This window comes from Rattus norvegicus, chromosome 1 (assembly GCF_021556685.1).
Source record: "Rattus norvegicus strain SHRSP/BbbUtx chromosome 1, alternate assembly SHRSP_T2T, whole genome shotgun sequence".
NCBI classification, from domain to species: Eukaryota; Metazoa; Chordata; class Mammalia; order Rodentia; family Muridae; genus Rattus; species Rattus norvegicus.
Window position 1 is genome coordinate 121,789,197 of NC_141534.1, and position 19,558 is coordinate 121,808,754.

At 41.3% G+C, this 19,558-nt stretch overlaps 1 long non-coding RNA gene and 11 other non-coding genes across 12 annotated transcripts in view; all 12 read right to left on the reverse strand.

The window, feature by feature from the left end:
- Positions 1 to 19,195, reverse strand: part of LOC148007452 (uncharacterized) — a 31,167-nt gene extending 11,972 nt beyond the window's left edge. Inside the window, exon 1 of the long non-coding RNA XR_015655080.1 lies at positions 19,149 to 19,195. This is a non-coding gene — a long non-coding RNA (uncharacterized LOC148007452). The remainder of the gene's footprint in view (positions 1 to 19,148) is intronic.
- LOC148007460 (small nucleolar RNA SNORD115) lies at positions 1,112 to 1,189 on the reverse strand. The gene has a single exon (XR_015656211.1). It is a non-coding gene; the product is annotated as a small nucleolar RNA SNORD115 (small nucleolar RNA).
- LOC148007461 (small nucleolar RNA SNORD115) lies at positions 2,935 to 3,012 on the reverse strand. The gene has a single exon (XR_015656212.1). It is a non-coding gene; the product is annotated as a small nucleolar RNA SNORD115 (small nucleolar RNA).
- LOC148007462 (small nucleolar RNA SNORD115) lies at positions 4,758 to 4,835 on the reverse strand. Its single transcript, XR_015656498.1, has one exon. It is a non-coding gene; the product is annotated as a small nucleolar RNA SNORD115 (small nucleolar RNA).
- LOC148007463 (small nucleolar RNA SNORD115) lies at positions 6,590 to 6,667 on the reverse strand. Its single transcript, XR_015656422.1, has one exon. It is a non-coding gene; the product is annotated as a small nucleolar RNA SNORD115 (small nucleolar RNA).
- On the reverse strand, positions 8,413 to 8,490 carry LOC148007464 (small nucleolar RNA SNORD115). Its single transcript, XR_015656604.1, has one exon. It is a non-coding gene; the product is annotated as a small nucleolar RNA SNORD115 (small nucleolar RNA).
- On the reverse strand, positions 10,252 to 10,329 carry LOC148007465 (small nucleolar RNA SNORD115). The gene has a single exon (XR_015656462.1). It is a non-coding gene; the product is annotated as a small nucleolar RNA SNORD115 (small nucleolar RNA).
- Positions 12,090 to 12,167, reverse strand: LOC148007466 (small nucleolar RNA SNORD115). The gene has a single exon (XR_015656463.1). It is a non-coding gene; the product is annotated as a small nucleolar RNA SNORD115 (small nucleolar RNA).
- LOC148007467 (small nucleolar RNA SNORD115) lies at positions 13,925 to 14,002 on the reverse strand. Its single transcript, XR_015656214.1, has one exon. It is a non-coding gene; the product is annotated as a small nucleolar RNA SNORD115 (small nucleolar RNA).
- On the reverse strand, positions 15,763 to 15,840 carry LOC148007468 (small nucleolar RNA SNORD115). Its single transcript, XR_015656464.1, has one exon. It is a non-coding gene; the product is annotated as a small nucleolar RNA SNORD115 (small nucleolar RNA).
- LOC148007469 (small nucleolar RNA SNORD115) lies at positions 17,599 to 17,676 on the reverse strand. The gene has a single exon (XR_015656501.1). It is a non-coding gene; the product is annotated as a small nucleolar RNA SNORD115 (small nucleolar RNA).
- Positions 19,196 to 19,430: 235 nt separating the features above from the next.
- Positions 19,431 to 19,507, reverse strand: LOC148007470 (small nucleolar RNA SNORD115). The gene has a single exon (XR_015656638.1). It is a non-coding gene; the product is annotated as a small nucleolar RNA SNORD115 (small nucleolar RNA).
- Between the last annotated feature and the right edge of the window lie 51 nt (positions 19,508 to 19,558).

Below are 19,558 nucleotides of genomic sequence, written 5' to 3' on the forward strand. Positions count from 1 at the left end.
CTGAAGAGAATCTGTTGCCCAGAAGAAAGCAACAAGTATTTTGGCCAAGAATCCCTGAGCGTTAGCACTCAGTGATTGCCATGTGATCAAACTGAGAATGTGACCAAAATTCGTGTGACTAGATCAGTTGGTGTTTGCAAGTATCCCATTGACATCACGTTCCTCTGTCCCAAGAGCTCCAGAAACCATCTCCTTGATAGCATTTGCTTTCTGATGAATACTGAAATTTTAGTATGATCAAGAATGAAGCTGTGTGATGACACATAGAAGGGAATTGGTAGCCAAAGCCACACCTTCAACTTCAATCTACCCTACTGGCTAGGTTCCCTGTGGCCTGAGAGTTTCGTGAAAAATTTCACGAAGCTCTCTTTGGGAAATAATTCTTGGAGTGTCTTTTGATGCAGAAACTTTGTCGCCAATTTCTTCATCTCTAAACTAAAGTCTTATTCCTGGGTTCCCCTTGCCATTGGAAATCCATCTCTGTGCACCAGCTTTGATTTGTGAGCCTGTGTGTGGACTGAAATGTCTCCAAATTCAAAAGGTATATTCATATTCCAGATCCCTCGATTTGTGTAGATAGTATCATCTAGGATCTCTTCCAAGATATTCAATTTTATGGCTGTATGAACTACATGTAGAAAGGAATTTCTCTACATTTTTAATAGTGCAGTTCAAAGGGACAAAACATACTGAGAAGTGCAATTCATTTCTGACTGGGATTGCATTATTTTTAATTAAGAAACCTATGATGGGCTGAAATTATTGGTCAAAATACGGAGGAATATCTTATAAGAAGTTCAATACATTAATCGTGATCTTTTCACTCACCTGGGAATAGTGATCCACTGGACCACAGGGGTGATGCCGGGTGACTGCAAGACATCAGAGCAGAGAGGGTAATGATGACAGGGTTGGTGTTGCAGACTTGCACACAAGCAGATTATGAGATTAGGTGCTAGTTGGCAGGCAGTGTTTGCCAGCACAGTTGCACTAAGATTGTCCAGGTTCCCACAGAGGGAAAAGAGCACAAGGTCATCAGAGCAGCTCAGATGAGTCCCGCAAGTGGTCCTCAAAGAGACTAAGTAGTGCTTGTAAACCTGGCTCCCTGGTTGGGCCTCAGCGTAATCCTATTGAGCATGATTTTTATGTCATCATTCTGTTCTTGACTTAATGTTGTCATCATTGACCCAGACACAGGCAGGACACAACTGTCAATAATGTAATTTCACCTGCACCATGGCGTACCTGGGCTGCCAACACTGCCTCAGAATTAGAATCCTCACTTGCAAGTGCAGAGGGTACAAGGGCACAGCGCTCTTGTGTGGAATAAGGGTAGACCTAACTTGAATTTGAAGACTGTCCTCTCTAAAAAAAAAGAGCAAGATGTGAGGGCAATTGTATCCCTTCAGTTCATACAATCATATTAATTTTAAGGAGGCTGTTTAAGAAGTCTAATGTATGAGGCCACTTAGCAGAATCCCTCTTGCAACATCCACTTCCATGCTGACATTCCCAACACATGGAAAGTTACTTCCCTAAGCGATCAATAGGTCAATAGGTACCCAAAACCAAACCATTGAGGAAGGGGATGACACATGCTCTTTGTCATATACACCGATCAAATCTTTCAATTGCTAAACATTGTCAGAAACGAAGGCAAGGGGGAATTTACCTGAGTAATATTGGAAGGACAATACACGAACAGTTACGTATACTTTAATCAAATTTTCATGAGACTTGTGCATTTCAGATTTTATGTGCTAGGCTATGTTCATTCCTCCCCATTTCCATACTGCATGGTAACAACCAGTTCCCACAGCTGGTAAGTGAATGCTGAAGAGAATCTGTTGCCCAGAAGAAAGCAACAAGTGTTTTGGCCATGAATCCCTGAGCGTTAGCACTCAGTGATTGCCATGTGATGAAACTAAGAATGTGACCAAAATTCGTGTGACTAGATCAGTTGTGTTTGCAAGTATCCCATTGACATCACGTTCCTCTGTCCCAAGAGCTCCAGAAATCATCTCCTTGATAGCATTTGTTTTCTGATGAATACTGAAGTAAATTTTAGTAAGATCAAGAATGAAGCTGTGTGATGACACATAGAAGGGAATTGGTAGCCAAAGCCACACCTTCAACTTCAATCTACCCTACTGGCTAGGTTCCGTGTGGCCTGAGCTTTTCGTGAAAAATTTCGCGAAGCTCTCTTTGGGGCAATAATTTTTGGATTGTCTTTTGATGCAGAAAATTTATCGCCAATTTCTTCATCTCTAAACTAAAGTCTTATTCCTGGGTTCCCCTTGCCATTGGAAATCCATCTCTGTGCACGAGCTTTGATTTGTGAGCCTGTGTGTGCAGTGAAATTTCTCCAAATTCAAAAGGTATATTCATATTCCAGATCCCTCCATTTGTGTAGATAGTATCATCTAGGATCTCTTCCAAGATATTCAATTTTATGACTGTATGAACTACAGGTAGAAAGGAATTTCTCTACATTTTTAATAGTGCAGTTCAAAGGGACAAAACATACTGAGAAGTGAAATTCATTTCTGACTGGGATTGCATTATTTTTAATTAGAAACCTTTGATGGGCTGTAATTATTGGTCAAAATACTGAGGAATATGTTATAGGAAGTTCAATCCATTAATCGTGATCATTTCACTCACCTGGGAATAGTGATCCACTGGACCGCAGGAGTGATGCCAGGTGACTGCAAGACATCAGAGCAGAGAGGGTAATGATGACAGGGTTGGTGTTGCAGACTTGCACACAAGCAGATTATGAGATTAGGTGCTAGTTGGCAGGCAGTGTTTGCCAGCACAGTTCCAGGTTCCCACAGAGGGAAAAGAGCACAAGGTCATCAGAGCAGCTCAGATGAGTCCCGCAAGTGGTCCTCAAAGAGACTAAGTAGTGCTTGTAAACCTGGCTCCCTGGTTGGGCCTCAGCGTAATCCTATTGAGCATGATTTTTATGTCATCATTCTGTTCTTGACTTAATGTTGTCATCATTGACCCAGACACAGGCAGGACACAACTGTCAATAATGTAATTTCACCTGCACCATGGCGTACCTGGGCTGCCAACACTGCCTCAGAATTTGAATCCTCACTTGCAAGTGCAGAGGGTACAAGGGCACAGCGCTCTTGTGTGGAATAAGGGTAGACCTAACTTGAATTTGAAGACTGTCCTCTCTAAAAAAAAAGAGCAAGATGTGAGGGCAATTGTATCCCTTCAGTTCATACAATCATGTTAATTTTAAGGAGGCTGTTTAAGAAGTCTAATGTATGATGCCACTTAGCAGAATCACTCTTGCAACATCCACTTCCATGCTGACCTTCCCAACACATGGAAAGTTACTTCCCTAAGCGATCAATAGGTCAATAGGTACCCAAAACCAAACCATTGAGGAAGGGGATGACACATGCTCTTTGTCATATACACCGATCAAATCTTTCAATTGCTAAACATTGTCAGAAACGAAGGCAAGGGGGAATTTACCTGAGTAATATTGGAAGGACAATACACGAACAGTTACGTATACTTTAATCAAATTTTCATGAGACTTGTGCATTTCAGATTTTATGTGCTAGGCTATGTTCATTCCTCCCCATTACCATACTGCATGGTAACAACCAGTTCCCACAGCTGGTAAGTGAATGCTGAAGAGAATCTGTTGCCCAGAAGAAAGCAACAAGTGTTTTGGCCATGAATCCCTGAGCGTTAGCACTCAGTGATTGCCATGTGATGAAACTAAGAATGTGACCAAAATTCGTGTGACTAGATCAGTTGTGTTTGCAAGTATCCCATTGACATCACGTTCCTCTGTCCCAAGAGCTCCAGAAATCATCTCCTTGATAGCATTTGTTTTCTGATGAATACTGAAGTAAATTTTAGTTAGATCAAGAATGAAGCTGTGTGATGACACATAGAAGGGAATTGGTAGCCAAAGCCACACCTTCAACTTCAATCTACCCTACTGGCTAGGTTCCGTGTGGCCTGAGCTTTTCGTGAAAAATTTCGCGAAGCTCTCTTTGGGGCAATAATTTTTGGATTGTCTTTTGATGCAGAAAATTTATCGCCAATTTCTTCATCTCTAAACTAAAGTCTTATTCCTGGGTTCCCCTTGCCATTGGAAATCCATCTCTGTGCACGAGCTTTGATTTGTGAGCCTGTGTGTGCAGTGAAATTTCTCCAAATTCAAAAGGTATATTCATATTCCAGATCCCTCCATTTGTGTAGATAGTATCATCTAGGATCTCTTCCAAGATATTCAATTTTATGACTGTATGAACTACAGGTAGAAAGGAATTTCTCTACATTTTTAATAGTGCAGTTCAAAGGGACAAAACATACTGAGAAGTGAAATTCATTTCTGACTGGGATTGCATTATTTTTAATTAGAAACCTTTGATGGGCTGTAATTATTGGTCAAAATACTGAGGAATATGTTATAGGAAGTTCAATCCATTAATCGTGATCATTTCACTCACCTGGGAATAGTGATCCACTGGACCGCAGGAGTGATGCCAGGTGACTGCAAGACATCAGAGCAGAGAGGGTAATGATGACAGGGTTGGTGTTGCAGACTTGCACACAAGCAGATTATGAGATTAGGTGCTAGTTGGCAGGCAGTGTTTGCCAGCACAGTTCCAGGTTCCCACAGAGGGAAAAGAGCACAAGGTCATCAGAGCAGCTCAGATGAGTCCCGCAAGTGGTCCTCAAAGAGACTAAGTAGTGCTTGTAACCCTGGCTCCCTGGTTGGGCCTCAGCGTAATCCTATAGAGCATGATTTTTATGTCATCATTCTGTTCTTGACTTTCTGTTGTCATCATTGACCCAGACACAGGCAGGACACAACTGTCAATAATGTAATTTCACCTGCACCATGGCTTACCTGGGCTGCCAACACTGCCTCAGAATTTGAATCCTCACTTGCAAGTGCAGAGGGTACAAGGGCACAGCGCTCTTGTGTGGAATAAGGGTAGACCTAGCTTGAATTTGAAGACTGTCCTCTCTAAAAAGGAAAGAGCAAGATGTGAGGGCAATTGTATCCCTTCAGTTCATACAATCATGTTAATTTTAAGGAGGCTTTTTAAGAAGTCTAATGTATGATGCCACTTAGCAGAATCACTCTTGCAACATCCACTTCCATGCTGACATTCCCAACACATGGAAAGTTACTTCCCTAAGCGATCAATAGGTCAATAGGTACCCAAAACCAAATCATTGATGAAGGGGATGACACATGCTCTTTGCCATATACACCGATCAAATCTTTCAATTGCTAAACATTGTCAGAAACCAAGGCAAAGGTGAATTTACCTGAGTAATATTGGAAGGACAACATGAACAGTTACATATACTTTAATCAAATTTTCATGAGACTTGTGCATTTCAGACTTTATGTGCTAGTCTATGTTCATTCCTCCCCATTTCCATACTGCATGGTTACAATCAGTTCCCACAGCTGGTAAGTGAATGCTGAAGAGAATCTGTTGCCCAGAAGAAAGCAACAAGTATTTTGGCCAAGAATCCCTGAGCGTTAGCACTCAGTGATTGCCATGTGATCAAACTGAGAATGTGACCAAAATTCGTGTGACTAGATCAGTTGGTGTTTGCAAGTATCCCATTGACATCACGTTCCTCTGTCCCAAGAGCTCCAGAAACCATCTCCTTGATAGCATTTGCTTTCTGATGAATACTGAAATTTTAGTATGATCAAGAATGAAGCTGTGTGATGACACATAGAAGGGAATTGGTAGCCAAAGCCACACCTTCAACTTCAATCTACCCTACTGGCTAGGTTCCCTGTGGCCTGAGAGTTTCGTGAAAAATTTCACGAAGCTCTCTTTGGGAAATAATTCTTGGAGTGTCTTTTGATGCAGAAACTTTGTCGCCAATTTCTTCATCTCTAAACTAAAGTCTTATTCCTGGGTTCCCCTTGCCATTGGAAATCCATCTCTGTGCACCAGCTTTGATTTGTGAGCCTGTGTGTGGACTGAAATGTCTCCAAATTCAAAAGGTATATTCATATTCCAGATCCCTCGATTTGTGTAGATAGTATCATCTAGGATCTCTTCCAAGATATTCAATTTTATGGCTGTATGAACTACATGTAGAAAGGAATTTCTCTACATTTTTAATAGTGCAGTTCAAAGGGACAAAACATACTGAGAAGTGCAATTCATTTCTGACTGGGATTGCATTATTTTTAATTAAGAAACCTATGATGGGCTGAAATTATTGGTCAAAATACGGAGGAATATCTTATAAGAAGTTCAATACATTAATCGTGATCTTTTCACTCACCTGGGAATAGTGATCCACTGGACCACAGGCGTGATGCCGGGTGACTGCAAGACATCAGAGCAGAGAGGGTAATGATGACAGGGTTGGTGTTGCAGACTTGCACACAAGCAGATTATGAGATTAGGTGCTAGTTGGCAGGCAGTGTTTGCCAGCACAGTTGCACTAAGATTGTCCAGGTTCCCACAGAGGGAAAAGAGCACAAGGTCATCAGAGCAGCTCAGATGAGTCCCGCAAGTGGTCCTCAAAGAGACTAAATAGTGCTTGTTACCCTGGCTCCCTGGTTGGGCCTCAGCGTAATCCTATTGAGCATGATTTTTATGTCATCATTCTGTTCTTGACTTTCTGTTGTCATCATTGACCCAGACACAGGCAGGACACAACTGTCATTAATGTAATTTCACCTGCAACATGGCTTACCTGGACTGCCAACACTGCCTCAGAATTTGAATCCTCACTTGCAAGTGCAGAGGGTACAAGGGCACAGCGATCTTGTGTGGATAAGGGTAGACCTAGCTTGAATTTGAAGACTGTCCTCTCTAAAAAGGAAAGAGCAAGATGTGAGGGCAATTGTATCCCTTCAGTTCATACAATCATGTTAATTTTAAGGAGGCTGTTTAAGAAGTCTAATGTATGATGCCACTTAGCAGAATCCCTCTTGCAACATCCACTTCCATGCTGACATTCCCAACACATGGAAAGTTACTTCCCTAAGCGATCAATAGGTCAATAGGTACCCAAAACCAAATCATTGATGAAGGGGATGACACATGCTCTTTGTCATATACACCGATCAAATCTTTCAATTGCTAAACATTGTCAGAAACCAAGGCAAAGGTGAATTTACCTGAATAATATTGGAAGGACAATACATGAACAGTTACATATACTTTAATCAAATTTTCATGAGACTTGTGCATTTCAAACTTTATGTGCTAGGCTATGTTCATTCCTCCCCATTTCCATACTGCATGGTTACAATCAGTTCCCACAGCTGGTAAGTGAATGCTGAAGAGAATCTGTTGCCCAGAAGAAAGCAACAAGTATTTTGGCCATGAATCCCTGAGCGTTAGCACTCAGTGATTGCCATGTGATCAAACTGAGAATGTGACCAATATTCGTGTGACTAGATCAGTTGGTGTTTGCAAGTATCCCATTGACATCACGTTCCTCTGTCCCAAGAGCTCCAGAAACCATCTTTTTGATAGCATATGTTTTCTGATGAATACTGAAGTAAATTTTAGTAAGATCAAGAATGAAGCTGTGTGATGACACTTAGAAGGGAATTGGTAGCCAAAGCCACACCTTCAACTTAAATCTACCCTACTGGCTAGATTCCCTGTGGCCTGAGAGTTACTTGAAAAATTTCGCCAAGCTCTCTTTGGGGGAATAATTCTTGGAGTGTCTTTTGATGCAGAAACTTTGTCGCAAATTTCTACATCTCTAAACTATAGTCTTATTCCTGGGTTCCCCTTGCCATTGGAAATCGATCTCTGTGCACCAGCTTGGATTTGTTAGCATGTGTGTGGACTGAAATTTCTCCAAATTCAAAGGTATATTCATATTCCAGATCCCTCCATTTGTGTAGATAGTATCATCTAGGATCTCTTCCAAGAAATTCAATTTTATGTCTGTATGAACTACAGGTAGAAAGGAATTTCTCTACATTTTTAATAGTGCAGTTCAAAGGGACAAAACATTCTGAGAAGTGAAATTCATTTCTGACTGGGATTGCATTATTTTTAATTAGAAACCTTTGATGGGCTGTAATTATTGGTCAAAATACTGAGGAATATGTTATAGGAAGTTCAATCCATTAATCGTGATCATTTCACTCACCTTGGAATAGTGATCCACTGGACCGCAGGAGTGATGCCAGGTGACTGCAAGACATCAGAGCAGAGAGGGTAATGATGACAGGGTTGGTGTTGCAGACTTGCACACAAGCAGATTACGAGATTAGGTGCTAGTTGGCAGGCAGTGTTTGCCAGCACAGTTCCAGGTTCCCACAGAGGGAAAAGAGCACAAGATCATCAGAGCAGCTCAGATGAGTCCCGTAAGTGGTCCTCAAAGAGACTAAGTAGTGCTTGTAAACCTGGCTCCCTGGTTGTGCCTCAGCGTAATCCTATTGAGCATGATTTTTATGTCATCATTCTGTTCTTGACTTTCTGTTGTCATCATTGACGCAGACACAGGCAGGACACAACTGTCAATAATGTAATTTCACCTGCACCATGGCTTACCTGGGCTGCCAACACTGCCTCAGAATTTGAATCCTCACTTGCAAGTGCAGAGGGTACAAGGGCACAGCGCTCTTGTGTGGAATAAGGATAGACCTAGCTTGAATTTGAAGACTGTCCTCTCTAAAAAGGAAAGAGCAAGATGTGAGGGCAATTGTATCCCTTCAGTTCATACAATCATGTTAATTTTAAGGAGGCTGTTTAAGAAGTCTAATGTATGATGCCACTTAGCAGAATCACTCTTGCAACATCCACTTCCATGCTGACATTCCCAACACATGGAAAGTTACTTCCCTAAGCGATCAATAGGTCAATAGGTACCCAAAACCAAATCATTGATGAAGGGGATGACACATGCTCTTCGTCATATACACCGATCAAATCTTTCAATTGCTAAACATTGTCAGAAACCAAGGCAAATGTGAATTTACCTGAGTAATATTGGAAGGACAATACACGAACAGTTACGTATACTTTAATCAAATTTTCATGAGACTTGTGCATTTCAGATTTTATGTGCTAGGCTATGTTCATTCTTCCCCATTTACATACTGCATGGTAAAAATCAGTGCCCACAGCTGGTATGTGAATGCTGAAGAGAATCGGTTGCCCAGAAGAAAGCAACATGTATTTTGGCCATGAATCCCTGAGCGTTAGCACTCAGTGATTGCCATGTTATCAAACTGAGAATGTGACCAAAATTCGTGTGACTAGATCAGATGGTGTTTGCAAGTATCCCATTGACATCACTTTCCTCTGTCCCAAGAGCTCCAGAAACCATCTCCTTGATAGCATTTGTTTTCTGATGAATACTGAAGTAAACTTTAGTAAGATCAAGAATGAAGCAGTGTGATGACACATAGAAGGGAATTGGTAGCCAAAGCCACACCTTCAACTTCAATCTACCCTACTTGCTAGGTTCCCTCTGGCCTGAGAGTTACATGAAAAATTTCGCGAAGCTCTCTTTGGGGCAATAATTCTTGGAGTGTCTTTTGATGCAGAAAATTTATCGCCAATTTCTTCATCTCTAAACTAAAGTCTTATTCCTGGGTTCCCCTTGCCATTGTAAATTGATCTCTGTTCACCAGCTTGGATTTGTGAGACTGTGTGTGGACTGAAATTTCTCCAAATTCAAAAGGTATATTCATATTCCAGATCCCTCCATTTGTGTAGACAGTATCATCTAGGATCTCTTCCAAGAAATTCAATTTTATGGCTGTATGAACTACATGTAGTAAGGAATTTCTCTACATTTTTAATAGTGCAGTTCAAAGGGACAAAACATACTGAGAAGTGCAATTCATTTCTGACTGGGATTGCATTATTTTTAATTAAGAAACCTTTGATGGGCTGAAATTATTGGTCAAAATACTGAGGAATATCTTATAGGAAGTTCAATCCATTAATCGTGATCATTTCACTCACCTGGGAATAGTGATCCACTGGACCTCAGGGGTGATGCCAGGTGACTGCAAGACATCAGAGCAGAGAGGGTAATGATGACAGGGTTGGTGTTGCAGACTTGCACACAAGCAGATTATGAGATTAGTTGCTATTTGGCAGGCAGTGTTTGCCAGCACATTTGCACTAAGATTGTCCAGGTTCCCACAGAGGGAAAAGAGCACAAGGTCATCAGAGCAGCTCAGATGAGTCCCGCAAGTGGTCCTCAAAGAGACTAAGTAGTGCTTGTAACCCTGGCTCCCTGGTTGGGCCTCAGCGTAATCCTATTGAGCATGATTTTTATGTCATCATTCTGTTCTTGATTTTCTGTTGTCATCATTGACCCAGACACAGGCAGGACACAACTGTCAATAATGTAATTTCACCTGCACCATGGCTTACCTGGGCTGCCAACACTGCCTCAGAATTTGAATCCTCACTTGCAAGTGCAGAGGGTACAAGGGCACAGCGCTCTTGTGTGGAATAAGGGTAGACCTAGCTTGAATTTGAAGACTGTCCTCTCTAAAAAGGAAAGAGCAAGATGTGAGGGCAATTGTATCCCTTCAGTTCATACAATCATGTTAATTTTAAGGAGGCTGTTTAAGAAGTCTAATGTATGATGCCACTTAGCAGAATCACTCTTGCAACATCCACTTCCATGCTGACATTCCCAACACATGGAAAGTTACTTCCCTAAGCGATCAATAGGTCAATAGGTACCCAAAACCAAATCATTGATGAAGGGGATGACACATGCTCTTCGTCATATACACCGATCAAATCTTTCAATTGCTAAACATTGTCAGAAACCAAGGCAAAGTGAATTTACCTGAGTAATATTGGAAGGACAATACACGAACAGTTACGTATACTTTAATCAAATTTTCATGAGACTTGTGCATTTCAGATTTTATGTGCTAGGCTATGTTCATTCTTCCCCATTTACATACTGCATGGTAAAAATCAGTGCCCACAGCTGGTATGTGAATGCTGAAGAGAATCGGTTGCCCAGAAGAAAGCAACATGTATTTTGGCCATGAATCCCTGAGCGTTAGCACTCAGTGATTGCCATGTTATCAAACTGAGAATGTGACCAAAATTCGTGTGACTAGATCAGATGGTGTTTGCAAGTATCCCATTGACATCACTTTCCTCTGTCCCAAGAGCTCCAGAAACCATCTCCTTGATAGCATTTGTTTTCTGATGAATACTGAAGTAAACTTTAGTAAGATCAAGAATGAAGCAGTGTGATGACACATAGAAGGGAATTGGTAGCCAAAGCCACACCTTCAACTTCAATCTACCCTACTTGCTAGGTTCCCTCTGGCCTGAGAGTTACATGAAAAATTTCGCGAAGCTCTCTTTGGGGCAATAATTCTTGGAGTGTCTTTTGATGCAGAAAATTTATCGCCAATTTCTTCATCTCTAAACTAAAGTCTTATTCCTGGGTTCCCCTTGCCATTGTAAATTGATCTCTGTTCACCAGCTTGGATTTGTGAGACTGTGTGTGGACTGAAATTTCTCCAAATTCAAAAGGTATATTCATATTCCAGATCCCTCCATTTGTGTAGACAGTATCATCTAGGATCTCTTCCAAGAAATTCAATTTTATGGCTGTATGAACTACATGTAGTAAGGAATTTCTCTACATTTTTAATAGTGCAGTTCAAAGGGACAAAACATACTGAGAAGTGCAATTCATTTCTGACTGGGATTGCATTATTTTTAATTAAGAAACCTTTGATGGGCTGAAATTATTGGTCAAAATACTGAGGAATATCTTATAGGAAGTTCAATCCATTAATCGTGATCATTTCACTCACCTGGGAATAGTGATCCACTGGACCTCAGGGGTGATGCCAGGTGACTGCAAGACATCAGAGCAGAGAGGGTAATGATGACAGGGTTGGTGTTGCAGACTTGCACACAAGCAGATTATGAGATTAGTTGCTATTTGGCAGGCAGTGTTTGCCAGCACATTTGCACTAAGATTGTCCAGGTTCCCACAGAGGGAAAAGAGCACAAGGTCATCAGAGCAGCTCAGATGAGTCCCGCAAGTGGTCCTCAAAGAGACTAAGTAGTGCTTGTAACCCTGGCTCCCTGGTTGGGCCTCAGCGTAATCCTATTGAGCATGATTTTTATGTCATCATTCTGTTCTTGATTTTCTGTTGTCATCATTGACCCAGACACAGGCAGGACACAACTGTCAATAATGTAATTTCACCTGCACCATGGCTTACCTGGGCTGCCAACACTGCCTCAGAATTTGAATCCTCACTTGCAAGTGCAGAGGGTACAAGGGCACAGCGCTCTTGTGTGGAATAAGGGGAGACCTAGGTTGAATTTGAAGACTGTCCTCTCTAAAAAGGAAAGAGCAAGATGTGAGGGCAATTGTATCCCTTCAGTTCATACAATCATATTAATTTGAAGGAGGCTGTTTAAGAAGTCTAATGTATGATGCCACTTAGCAGAATCACTCTTGCAACATCCACTTCCATGCTGACATTCCCAACACATGGAAAGTTACTTCCCTAAGCGATCAATAGGTCAATAGGTACCCAAAACCAAATCATTGATGAAGGGGATGACACATGCTCTTAGCCATATACACCGATCAAATCTTTCAATTGCTAAACATTGTCAGAAACCAAGGCAAAGTGAATTTACCTGAGTAATATTGGAAGGACAATACACGAACAGTTACGTATACTTTAATCAAATTTTCATGAGACTTGTGCATTTCAGACTTTATGTGCTAGGCTATGTTCATTCCTCCCCATTTCCATACTGCATGGTAACAATCAGTTCCCACAGCTGGTAAGTGAATGCTGAAGAGAATCTGTTGCCCAGAAGAAAGCAACAATATTTTGGCCATGAATCCCTGATTGTTAGCACTCAGTGATTGCCATGTGATGAAACACAGAATGTGACCAAAATTGGTGTGACTAGATCAGTTGGTGTTTGCAAGTATCCCATTGACATCACGTTCCTCTGTCCCAAGAGCTCCAGAAACCATCTCCTTGATAGCATTTGTTTTCTGATGAATACTGATGTAAACTTTAGTAAGATCAAGGATGAAGCAGTGTGATGACTCCTGGAAGTGAATAGGTAGCCAAAGCCACACCTGCAACTTCAATGTCCCCTACTGGCTAGGTTCCCTGTGGCCTGAGAGTTATGTGAAAAATTTCGCCAAGCTCTCTTTGGGGGAATAATTCTTGGAGTGTCTTTTGATGCAGAAACTTTGTCGCCAATTTCTACATCTCTAAACTATAGTCTTATTCCAGGGTTCCCCTTGCCATTGGAAATCGATCTCTGTGCACCAGCTTTGATTTGTGAGCATGTGTGTGGACTGAAATTTCTCCAAATTCAAAGGTATATTCATATTCCAGATCTCTCCATTTGTGTAGATAGTATCATCTAGGAACTCTTCCAAGAAATTCAATTTTATGACTGTATGAACTACAGGTAGAAAGGAATTTCTCTACATTTTTAATAGTGCAGTTCAAAGGGACAAAACATACTGAGAAGTGAAATTCATTTCTGACTGGGGTTGCATTATTTTTAATTAGAAACCTTTGATGGGCTGTAATTATTGGTCAAAATACTGAGGAATATCTTATAGGAAGTTCAATACATTAATCGTGATCATTTCACTCACCTGGGAATAGTGATCCACTGGACCGCAGGGGTGATGCCAGGTGACTGCAAGACATCAGAACAGAGAGGGTAATGATGACGGGGTTGGTGTTGCAGAATTGCACACAAGCAGATTACGAGACTAGGTGCTAATTGGCAGGCAGTGTTTGCCAGCACAGTTGCACTAAGATTGTCCATGTTCCCACAGAGGGAAAAGAGCACAAGGTCATCAGAGCAGCTCAGATGAGTCCCGCAAGTGGTCCTCAAAGAGACTAAGTAGTGCTTGTAACCCTGGCTCCCTGGTTGGGCCTCAGCGTAATCCTATTGAGCATGATTTTTATGTCATCATTCTGTTCTTGACTTAATGTTGTCATCATTGACCCAGACACAGGCAGGACACAACTGTCAATAATGTAATTTCACCTGCACCATGGCGTACCTAGGCTGCCAACACTGCCTCAGAATTTGAATCCTCACTTTCAAGTGCAGAGGGTACAAGGGCACAGCGCTCTTGTGTGGAATAAGGGTAGACCTAACTTGAAATTGAAGACTGTCCTCTCTAAAAAAAAAGAGCAAGATGTGAGGGCAATTGTATCCCTTCAGTTCATACAATCATATTAATTTTAAGGAGGCTGTTTAAGAAGTCTAATGTATGATGCCACTTAGCAGAATCACTCTTGCAACATCCACTTCCATGCTGACATTCCCAACACATGGAAAGTTACTTCCCTAAGCGATCAATAGGTCAATAGGTACCCAAAACCAAATCATTGATGAAGGGGATGACACATGCTCTTTGCCATATACACCGATCAAATCTTTCAATTGCTAAACATTGTCAGAAACGAAGGCAAAGGTGAATTTACCTGAATAATATTGGAAGGACAATACACGAACAGTTACGTATACTTTAATCAAATTTTCATGAGACTTGTGCATTTCAGATTTTATGTGCTAGGCTATGTTCATTCCTCCCCATTTCCATACTGCATGGTAAAAATCAGTGCCCACAGCTGGTATGTGAATGCTGAAGAGAATCGGTTGCCCAGAAGAAAGCAACATGTATTTTGGCCATGAATCCCTGAGCGTTAGCACTCAGTGATTGCCATGTTATCAAACTGAGAATGTGACCAAAATTCGTGTGACTAGATCAGATGGTGTTTGCAAGTATCCCATTGACATCACTTTCCTCTGTCCCAAGAGCTCCAGAAACCATCTCCTTGATAGCATTTGTTTTCTGATGAATACTGAAGTAAACTTTAGTAAGATCAAGAATGAAGCAGTGTGATGACACATAGAAGGGAATTGGTAGCCAAAGCCACACCTTCAACTTCAATCTACCCTACTTGCTAGGTTCCCTCTGGCCTGAGAGTTACATGAAAAATTTCGCGAAGCTCTCTTTGGGGCAATAATTCTTGGAGTGTCTTTTGATGCAGAAAATTTATCGCCAATTTCTTCATCTCTAAACTAAAGTCTTATTCCTGGGTTCCCCTTGCCATTGGAAATCGATCTCTGTTCACCAGCTTGGATTTGTGAGACTGTGTGTGGACTGAAATTTCTCCAAATTCAAAAGGTATATTCATATTCCAGATCCCTCCATTTGTGTAGACAGTATCATCTAGGATCTCTTCCAAGAAATTCAATTTTATGGCTGTATGAACTACATGTAGTAAGGAATTTCTCTACATTTTTAATAGTGCAGTTCAAAGGGACAAAACATACTGAGAAGTGCAATTCATTTCTGACTGGGATTGCATTATTTTTAATTAAGAAACCTTTGATGGGCTGAAATTATTGGTCAAAATACTGAGGAATATCTTATAGGAAGTTCAATCCATTAATCGTGATCATTTCACTCACCTGGGAATAGTGATCCACTGGACCGCAGGGGTGATGCCAGGTGACTGCAAGACATCAGAGCAGAGAGGGTAATGATGACAGGGTTGGTGTTGCAGACTTGCACACAAGCAGATTATGAGATTAGTTGCTATTTGGCAGGCAGTGTTTGCCAGCACATTTGCACTAAGATTGTCCAGGTTCCCACAGAGGGAAAAGAGCACAAGGTCATCAGAGCAGCTCAGATGAGTCCCGCAAGTGGTCCTCAAAGAGACTAAGTAGTGCTTGTAACCCTGGCTCCCTGGTTGGGCCTCAGCGTAATCCTATTGAGCATGATTTTTATGTCATCATTCTGTTCTTGATTTTCTGTTGTCATCATTGACCCAGACACAGGCAGGACACAACTGTCAATAATGTAATTTCACCTGCACCATGGCTTACCTGGGCTGCCAACACTGCCTCAGAATTTGAATCCTCACTTGCAAGTGCAGAGGGTACAAGGGCAAAGCGCTCTTGTGTGGAATAAGGGGAGACCTAGGTTGAATTTGAAGACTGTCCTCTCTAAAAAGGAAAGAGCAAGATGTGAGGGCAATTGTATCCCTTCAGTTCATACAATCATATTAATTTGAAGGAGGCTGTTTAAGAAGTCTAATGTATGATGCCACTTAGCAGAATCACTCTTGCAACATCCACTTCCATGCTGACATTCCCAACACATGGAAAGTTACTTCCCTAAGCGATCAATAGGTCAATAGGTACCCAAAACCAAATCATTGATGAAGGGGATGACACATGCTCTTAGCCATATACACCGATCAAATCTTTCAATTGCTAAACATTGTCAGAAACCAAGGCAAAGGTGAATTTACCTGAGTAATATTGGAAGGACAATACACGAACAGTTACGTATACTTTAATCAAATTTTCATGAGACTTGTGCATTTCAGACTTTATGTGCTAGGCTATGTTCATTCTTCCCCATTTCCATACTGCATGGTAACAATCAGTTCCCACAGCTGGTAAGTGAATGCTGAAGAGAATCTGTTGCCCAGAAGAAAGCAACAATATTTTGGCCATGAATCCCTGATTGTTAGCACTCAGTGATTGCCATGTGATGAAACACAGAATGTGACCAAAATTGGTGTGACTAGATCAGTTGGTGTTTGCAAGTATCCCATTGACATCACGTTCCTCTGTCCCAAGAGCTCCAGAAACCATCTCCTTGATAGCATTTGTTTTCTGATGAATACTGATGTAAATTTTAGTAAGATCAAGAATGAAGCTGTGTGATGACACATAGAAGGGAATTGGTATCCAAAGCCACAACTTCAACTTCAATCTACCCTACTGGCTAGGTTCCCTGTGGCCTGAGAGTTTCGTGAAAAATTTCGCGAAGCTCCCTTTGGGGCAATAATTCTTGGAGTGTCTTTTGATGCAGAAAATTTATCGCCAATTTCTTCATCTCTAAACTAAATTCTTATTCCTGGGTTCCCCTTGCCATTGGAAATCGATCTCTGTGCACCAGCTTTGATTTGTGAGCCTGTGTGTGGACTGAAATTTCTCCAAATTCAAAAGGTTTATTCATATTCCAGATCCCTCCATTTGTGTAGATAGTATCATCTAGGATCTCTTCCAAGAAATTCAATTTTATGGCTCAATGAAGTACAGGTAGAAAGGAATTTCTCTGCATTTTAATTGTGCAGTTCAAAGGGACAGAACATACTGAGAAGGGAATTTCATTTCTGACTGATATTGCATTATTTTTAATTAAGAAACCTTTGATGGGCTGAAAATATTTTTCAAAATACTGAGGAAAATCTTATAAGATGTTCAATCCATTAATCGTGATCTTTTGACTCACCTGGGAATAGTGATACACTGGAACAGAGGGGTGATGCCAGGTGACTGCAAGACATCAGAGCAGAGAGGGTAATGATGTCGGGGTTGGTGTTGCAGACTTGCACACAAGCAGATTATGAGACTAGGTGCTAGTTGGCAGGCAGTGTTTGCCAGCACAGTTGCACTAAGATTGTCCAGGTTCCCGGAGAGGGAAAAGAGCACAAGGGCATCAGAGCAGCTCAGATGAGTCCCGCAAGTGGTCCTCAAAGAGACAAAGTCGTGCTTGTATACCTGGCTCCCTGGTGGGCCTCAGTGTAATCCTATTGAGCATGATTTTTATGTCATCATACTGTTCTTGACTTTCTGTTGTCATCATTGACCCAGACACAGGCAGGACAAAACTGTCAATAATGTAATTTCACCTGCACCATGGCTTACCTGGGCTGTCAACACTGCCTCAGAATTTGAATCCTCACTTGCAAGTGCAGAGGATACAAGGGCACAGCACTCTTGTGTGGAGTAAGGGTAGACCTAGCTTGAATTTGAAGATTGTCCTCTCTAAAAAGGAAAGAGCATGATGTGAGGGCAATTGTATCCCTTCAGTTCATACAATCATGTTAATTTTAAGGGGACTGTTTAAGAAGTCTAATGTATGATGCCACTTAACAGAATCACTCTTGCAACTTCCACATCAATGCTGACATTTCCAACACATGGAAAGTTACTTCCCTAAGCGATCAATAGGTCAATAGGTACCCAAAACCAAATCATTGATGAAGGGGATGACACATGATCTTGATCATATACACCGATCAAATCTTTCAATTGCTAAACATTGTCAGAAACCAAGGCAAAGTGAAGTTACCTGAGTAATATTGGTAGGACAATACACGAACAGTTACATATACTTTAATTAAATTTTCATGAGACTTGTGCGTTTCAGATTTTATGTGCTAGGCTATGTTCATTCCTCCCCATTTCCATACTGCATGGTAACAATCAGTTCCCACAGCTGGTAAGTGAATGCTGAAGAGAATCTGTTGCCCAGAAGAAAGCAACAAGTATTTTGGCCATGAATCCCTGAGTGTTAGCACTCAGTGATTGCCATGTGATGAAACTGAGAATGTGACCAAAATTCATGTGACTAGATCAGTTGGTGTTTGCAAGTATCCCATTGACATCACATTCCTCTGTCCCAAGAGCTCCAGAAACCATCTCCTTGATAGCATTTGTTTTCTGATGAATACTGAAGTAAACTTTAGTAAGATCAAGGATGAAAAGTGTGAGTATACATGGAAGTGAATAGGTAGCCAAAGCCACACCTTCAACTTCAATCTCCCCTACTGGCTAGGTTCCCTGTGGCCTGAGAGTTACGTGAAAAATTTCCCCGAGCTCTCTTTGGGGGAATAATTCTTTGAGTGTATTTTGATGCAGAAAATTTGTCGCCAATTTCTACATGCTAAACTAAAGTCTTATTCCTGCGTTCCCCTTGCCATTGGAAATCGATCTCTGTGCACCAGCTTGGATTTGTGAGCCTGTGTGTGGACTGAAGTTTCTCAAATTCAAATGTATATTCATATTCCAGGTCTCTCCTTTTGTGTAGACAGTATCATCTAGGATCTATTTCAAGAAATTCAATTTTATGGCTGTATGAACTACAGGTAGAAAGAATTTCTCTACCTTTTTAATAGTGCGGTTCAAAGGGACAGAGCATACTTATAAGTGCAATGCATTTCTGACTGGTATTGCATTATTTTTATTTAAGAAACCTTTGATGGGCTGAAATTATTGGTCAAAATACTGAGGAATATCTTATAAGAAGTTCAATCCATTAATCCTGATCATTTCACTCACCTGGGAATAGTGATCCACTGGACCGCAGTGGTGATGCCAGGTGACTGCAAGACATCAGAGCAGAGAGGGTAATGATTACGGGGTTGGTGTTGCAGAATTGCACACAAGCAGATTATGAGACTAGGTGCTAGTTGGCAGGCAGTGTTGCCAGCACAGTTGCACTAAGATTGTCCAGGTTCCCACAGAGGGAAAAGAGCACAAGTTCATCAGAGCAGCTCAGATGAGTCCCACAAGTGGTCCTCAAAGAGACAAAGTAGTGCTTGTAACCCTGGCTCCATGGTTGGGACCAGCGTAATCCTATTGAGCATGATTTTTATGACATCATTCTGTTCTTGACTTTCTGTTGTCATCATTGACCCAGACACAGGCAGGACACAGCTGTCAATAATGTAATTTCACCTGCACCATGG